Here is a 7,869-nt window from a genome sequence, read left to right as displayed (position 1 = left end):
AAAGTTTAAATATACATATTTAGAAAATATAAATCCAGTATTTTACACTGGATATACTGAACACTCAATTTAGCCTTTGCTTCAATGACAGTTGTTGACATTTTAGGCTAATGGATCGTATCGGATTATAATTTGATTTGATTTTTTTCCGATATCCATTTTTTTGTTGCCTTTATTGGTAGGACCGATACTGATAATGAGAATCGTATACCTACTAGTTCGGGGTTATTTTAAAATGCAGATGAACTTGCTGTTTGGTCTTTTTTCAAGAGTTTCCTTAGAATGTAATAGAATACACTTTATTGTTCGGCCAAGGCAGGAAAACTGTCTTTAGTGTCAAGAAAATACAAACACAAAATGTACACAAGCTAAAAACATCACACAAACTCTGACTTGTACAATGGACATTGCATTCATATCCACTGTGTACAGCCTAAACTCTCATATTTAAAACCAATAAGAGGCATGTTAGATTTTGAAAATAATTAAGAACATCATCAAGCTTAAAGATTTTGTGTGATGAGTTAATCGGTGCTTAATAAAGGAAAACATCTCAGCACAAACATATTTGACAAATGCATCAGGTCACAGCTGAAGACTGTGGCTATTGTTGTCTTTTCCTCCCGCACTTAATTGATCCCTGAGGAGGACATAAACTTCCTCACTCTATGGAGGGAGAGAGCACCGAGATTGTTCAGAGGATTGTTGGCCAGTAAAAACACTTGGGACCAAAAGGAAGGGATTTATAGCTCTCCAATCTTATCAAAGAAAACCTCTAAAAGGAGAAGATTGTAAACATGCACAATTGTATAACATATACATTACATGCACCGAGACATACAAGTACACACACAACCTCACACACATGTATATGTTCGCCAGATTTATAACATCCTTATCAAACAATCAGGTCTTACAGATTCCTCTTTAATGGTTGATTTTTAAAAACATCATAAACATCTTTACCACCTAATCAGATTAGTACACAGAGAAAATTCTATCCTCCTTTTTTCCTTACAAAAGACGTGTTAAATGTATCTAGACGATCTAAAAACTGATTCCTAACATGTTTTATACAGACATTTAACAGACAAAAGGCGTCCACTGGTATATTTCACAGTGAGTTATACTTCATTTACAAAGAAAGTATATGGTGTTCATTTTATCTTAAAGTGAACATCTGCTCTGCCATCTGTCTCAAGCCCTAAACATTGTACTTAATCTGAGGATTTATTGCATTAAGTGCAGTGATAATGACCGGCTCTATGTGAATGAAACCTGATACTGAAATCTAATTAGGGCCATCTCAATTCTTTGTTCCCTAATACGATCACTCTGATAGTTTGGTCGAGCAGTTACATGGCATCTGGCGCCAAAGGGCTCTCCGATGTCCAGTGCTAATTGAATTCCTGTTCGTCAGTTTCAATAATCAGTTTCACAGCTCAACATATTTGAGCCTGACTGGCTGTTAATCACTACAGACAGCTCTGGTGGTTCTAGAGAGTTACAGCTGGAGTTAGATATGTTTGAATGCTCAATCTTTCAGGAATCTACCAGGACAATGTGCTTCACTATGTCTCTCACTCACACACCAATGGCACCTCCATCACCATGCAAAGCCCAGCCCTGCTTTTCAGGAGCAAGTTGGGGTTCAGTGTAGAGGTGTTCACTACATTTTCAAACAAATCACCATTGTCACTGATTCGTCAGCTTAGCTGGAAAATGCTTCCGCATGAGAAGTTTACTAAAGCAAAAAAGACGCTAGAATCTGTCCCAACCATGGCAATTTTACTAGGTATTCTTAATAGTATTGTAATCTCCTAGAAAGCGATAAAAAAAACAGCTAGCAATTTGATGGGAACTTTAAAAGAGTTTGAAGCCACATAAACAATCACAAAAGGAGGGAAAACACACAGACAGGAAGTACACTTAGACATGACACAAGGGGAGTGAACTTTACCAAATAAAACAGGAAGCCAAGATCATGACAAGCCACAGAAACAATCACAAAGTGGCAACAGATACTTAATTATTTACTTTATAAGCAGTGCTTGTAGAGGCCTAGTTTGTACCGTACCACAACCTTTTCCTCTATAAACCAAAGTCTAGGTATACAGTATATGTAAGCTATATAAAGATTTGTGTATAAGTAACTGTATATATTGTTTTTTATTTCATTTTATTTAATAATTAAAATATTTGTATATAAAGTCTATGTGTGTAGCGTAAAGGTGCTTACATTTCATTCTGCAACTCTTTGTTGTAAAATATATAATAATGAAGACAGAGTACAGTAAGAAATACTTTATTTATACCTTGTTGGGGAAATTAAATAACAAACTGTTATGAACAGTGATGTGTTCACTTACTGAGGGGACTTTGAGCTGCAATGTAATCACTTAAAAACGACATAGTCCCTATGAAACTTGTAACTGAACGATTGACATCAGCAAAGTAATTCATGATCTCCACATCTTGTTCAGTAACAGACTTCAGGAGGATTCATGCATCAATCTGAATCAAGCACAACATTCACACAGATGTTAAAGTTGTGATGCCCCAGTACCCTGTTTGCCCAGAGGCTCCATCCATCCTCCATCCTTGCGTGAATATCCCACCACTAAGAGCCGTGACACACCAGATGTTAGCTTGTGCCAGTGATTTGAAGATCTTCCCAGACTTCATGAAACCCTTTGCCCAGAGGGCGAGAGACATATAGAGTGACTGGGAGAGAGAGAGAGAGAAAGAAAGAGGACTCTTGGCAACCGCGTTACTTTCTCTTCTCTTCACTGTTGCGGACTGTGTTGATTTTCCGCTGTGTTTTTTTTTTGCGCATTCTATGAGCTGAACTTCCCAGAAATGAGACAGAAGCAGAGCAGCTGGAGAGCGGAAATACCTCACACTAACGCCGAGAACACACATGGCTTATTTCATGTGCTTTTAAATTCCGATCAGCGGCGGAGCATTGCCTGTAGTTTGACGTGATTGTCCAAGTTAAATTGCCTTTCTTTTTTTCTTTCATTTCCCGAGCCTCTCACGAGGGTTCACGAGGGTTCACAATGTAACAAGTACAGTGGGAATACATTTAAAGTCAAGTGGTATTTATGGAGGTTGTTATAAAGCGATGCAAGTCATCGGACCAGGACAATAAGCAGTCGTCCTCCTGGAGAGTTGGGATAATGACTGCATGTGCTGCTTGTGTGCGACAGAAGAACGTTTGTTCAATCAGGTTTTCCTGCACTTCACTCCCTCTCACATCTCACATCTCACATCTCACACAGTGAAGCCTGTCAGCCGCAGCGACACATAAGTGACGGTTGCATTTTACTGTGGATCACTTCAATCGGTTTTCTTAATCAATATCCCCCATAGCCCCCTTCCCGCCACTCTGTCAGTATCAGAATGATGAAAACTACCAGTTGTGGGGGGGATAGTGTGTAATCTATGTCAGCGGTCCGTCCATCAAAACATTTGTGCTTTTCAATCTTTTCAAGACGTGGACATGTGTGGGTTTTTACCATTACACCATTAAGGTAAGGTGTGGCGTAGCATATGTGCAAGTGTGTGGCATATACCCTTGAGTCCAACTTGTAGAGTCAATCATGTTACACTTTGTCATGTAATCTGTGGTGTTTGCTGGCTTCTCCCTGACTTTAGCGTTCAAAGGACTAGTTCAACACTCTGAAGAACAGGTAGGTGTCGTGGTCTTTAAATAGGTTTTGGTCATTGAGGAAGTTGACCAGGTCCATAAGATGGTTCTAGTGTGATCTTTAAGTCATTTTGGTGGTCCTTTAGGAGCTTCAAAGTGTCATGTCGGAGGTTGGAGTGAGCCTTAAGGAAATCATAGGGTTCCTTTAGGTGGTGGAAATATGAGGGAATATCTTTTGGAAGAACATTATAGATGTTGGGTGGCATTTCCACAGAGCTCTAAAAGCTGTTTGATAAAGAGCATTATTAAGAAGTATTTTCGATGGGAGTGTACTTTGTTTTTCCTGAAGACGACATGCAAATCCATGGGTTGTGGAGCGAAAGCAATACGTTTGATTCAAGAAGAACTCCCCAGATAGTGATTAGGTAGGTAGTGAATGAGCCTTTGACAAGGAGCACTAAAGCTGCTGCAGCGGTGCACTGAAGACACTCTCTGTTGGTTTTTCCTCTTATTCATCACCCATATGTACTTTACAGTTGGAATATATAGTATTGAAGTGGGGCCTCTCTTTCTTGTCAAATATGTCTCTTCATTTCAGCAACTTCTATTATCCCTCAGCAGGCATCAGTCATTATGAACCAGGGTTACATAAGCTTGTTGACACACACACACACACACAGATACACACACACACACACACACACACACACACATTAACAGTGCCTGTACCAGTTGTGTGAAGTGAGGCAGAGCTCTCGTCTCCTCAGACAGACTCTTCCGGTAGAGCTGTGGTCGTCCACAGCAGCTGACTCCATCATTCAGTCCCAGGTGCCCTTGTCTGGCTCCATGGGGCCGGGTGACATCATCGTCACCCCCCCCCCCCCCTTCCGCTGCTGTCTCTAATGGAGGCCCCGGAGCTGGTAAAGGGGCCTTGTGAATAATTTAGGAGCTCTGGTGCACTTTATAACCTGGCCTGCAAGGCTAGCCAGGACATTCACCCTAAGTGCAATAGTATAATAGACGGGGAGGAAACTAGCCCTTATTGACTAACATAATCAATAACTGTGCTTCTGTTTGCTGTCGAGTCCCTGGAGGCTGCTGTGTGTGTGGGATGATGGACCAAACTAGCAGAAAACACTCATGAGAACGACAAAAAAAAAAAGCAACCTCACGTAATTACACTTTGAGGAAAATCGGTTTATCCCTGATTCTCGGCGAAATGAAACAGTTGATGAATAATGGGAGGGATATTATCCATTTCTTGACGTTGCGTGTGCACGAGTGAAGAGTCATCTGTAGCAATCACAAACATAGTTTCCTCACTGCAAGGCAAAGAAACTTCACAGACTACATGCATTATTATGTGTCTGAGGTGGCTCATAAAGAGCTCTATAATCAAGTAAAGTCAGCGTTGTTGTAGGGAGGAGTGACGTGACAAATTGTGTAATTATCCGAGGCTTCTTGAGCGACATGAGAGTCCTCGGAACATTCAGAGGAGGAGGAGCTCACCTTCATGGGCTGAAAGATGAAGGAAAAAATGACTCCTTTCTAATTACCAAAGTGCTTACTCAGCACTGTGCACAGACAGCACACTGCTGGTAACAGAGTCAGAAATAAACAACAAAAATGACTGTGTTGTTTATTCATTAAACATATTTCACAATATATTTCCTGTGAAGCCGTTTAGCCGTTTTCCTGTAGTTAGTCCAAATAATATATGTTTCTGTATTATTTTATGTTGGTATGAGAATGTATAGGTTTGATTTCTTCAGGGGCCTTTGTATGAGTTGTGTTGTTGTAGTTTATTTGTGGTATGTTGTTTTTCATTCATGTTGTATTGTTGTGGTTTTGTCCCAAAAACTAAGTTTTTTTATTCTCTGTTTATCACTTTTATATTCAAATGTATTTAAAGTTAGCCTCATTCATTACTATTACATTGGAGTCGTAAAACTAAGCTTTCAGTTTTCTGAAAGATAAATCCTTGGTGAACTTTGAGAAACTAAGGAAGACCAATATTTGTCCAATAGAAATTATTTTTTTACCTATTTCCTAACTTATAACTCTAATAAAATGGCAACTCCTTGCTCTAGTTATAGTCTACGGTCATTTTTAGTTACCGTCTTTAGAGTTGCAGCTTATTTTGAAAAATCTGCATAAACCTTCAAAACAACTGTAACTGTTGTTAAATGTCCTTCTGTGTTTTTGGCAACACTAGCTACATGGCTTTAGTGATAGTTAGTACTTTGGTCCAAACTGAACAACTATTTGATGGAGCCATGAAATGATGTAGAGACATTCATGGTGCCCAGAGGATGCAGCTATCTGACTCTGGTGATCCTCGACTTTCCCTCCAGCTCCACCATGAGGTCCACATTAGTGGTATTGACTGAAATGTCTTAACAACTATTGGATAGATTGTCATGAAATGTGGCACAGACAATCATGTTGACTCTCACTTCGGATGAATTAACTTTAGTGAATTCCTTTTTCATCTAGCGCCATCATCAGGTCAAAATAAAAAAATGTCCAATCCTTCGCTTTATGACCAAACACTTGGCAAAACTAACAACTTTCCCATCAGCCTCATCTGTACTTTGTGTTCAGTGCTAAGTTGTTAAACATGGTAAACATTACACCTGCTAAACATCAGCATGTCGACATAACTCACATAACCACGTTAGCATGTTTCAGGGCTGGGGTTTAAAATCGTGAGTAGGTCTCTACTAACAACAATTACATCTTTCCCACTCGTTTAACAGGCTTGATGGCAGACAGGGAGCATATTTCTTTATAATTTGGGTCTCAGAAACCCTGGGTTAAAAATCATTGGGTTAAATTCTGTGATTAAATGAAGAAAACGATAAGTGCAGATTTCTAACTGCACTCATGGATTCAGCAATAGAGATGCCAAGCTTCAGCAGCGAACAGTCCCTGTCGATCCCTGTGTCGCATGCAGACAACAAAGGAGATGGCCAAGTGACCCCAGAGGTTGATTTACAACGTGTCAGCAGGAGCAGCAGTGTATCCCCTCCCCTCGTCCCAGCACACTGAGGATTTATCACAGCTCAGAGGCGACGTGTGCCAGGCAGCCTGACTCACCAAACAGGTCAGATTACAACATCCTATAGATACAAGGAGACGTCCCTGAAGACCGGCCATGATGAGTGCTTACATCACTTTAAAATTAAAGAACAAAATGGTGCTGTTACTATTTTACGTGGGAAAAACATCAGATATGTCACAACATCCATCAAGGTCATGTTTGCTGTTTTCTTGTGTGTCTAATTCTTTTTCAGGACTTAAATGCTTAAAAATATACATTGAAAAGCACTTGTAATCAGGAATAATGTAACAACAACAAACTCCAATCACAGCACCAAGCACTATCATGGGCAGTCTTGTTCTCATTATTACTGATCTGGTAAATCAAAGCACAAACACTGGCGCAGTTCCATGTAATCAAACAGTGATATGAGCTCTGATAGTTACGGTGCATGACAACACGAACCAAATAGCTCTTTAGGGGTTATTATGTTGTACAGTGATGTCAGGTTAAAATACAGGGAACAGTCTGATAAGTACAAACTGTTGGTGCTTGAGTCAGTATGATGTAATGTGAAAATCACGATAAGAAGAAGACTTGTTTTGTTCTTAAATGAGTTCACTGAGAACCAATTTGTTAGTTTTTTAATAATATGTGCAATAATGTTTTTCTGCAGCACTCCACAAGCAGAGTTTGGTCAAATCAGAATCACACCTGATGCTTCATATTAGCTTCAGCTGAACTGAACGCTTTTTGCACAACATGATGGAGCTGCAAGGGATTTCTACACAGCCAGTATAAGAGGAATGATTACGGCAACTAATAACTCCTTCATTGTACATATGGGACTGTAACATAGGAGAAACTGAACCTATCCTTCAATGACATTTCTCAATACTTCATATGCCTCAAAATCAAATCAAGGCATATATGAGCATATATTCTAGGCACTGAACATTCTTATACATTATTTGGTACAGAAACCCTCAACAAGTTCAAAATAAAACTGTTAGATCCCTAATTGAAATACAAATTTGACCTCAGTACCTCATACCCAGCATTGTGGTTTTTCTTACTTAAATACCTCCCAGTAAACTGCTCGTTCCTTTAGATGCAAGTCATTGGATGGATTTCTTCCTGTGAGTATAAGTCCACTGGCACCTTAAAAATCTTCAGA

This window comes from Cottoperca gobio, chromosome 12, assembly GCF_900634415.1.
Source record: "Cottoperca gobio chromosome 12, fCotGob3.1, whole genome shotgun sequence".
Classification (NCBI taxonomy): domain Eukaryota; kingdom Metazoa; phylum Chordata; class Actinopteri; order Perciformes; family Bovichtidae; genus Cottoperca; species Cottoperca gobio.
Note: the sequence above shows the minus strand (reverse complement) of the source record.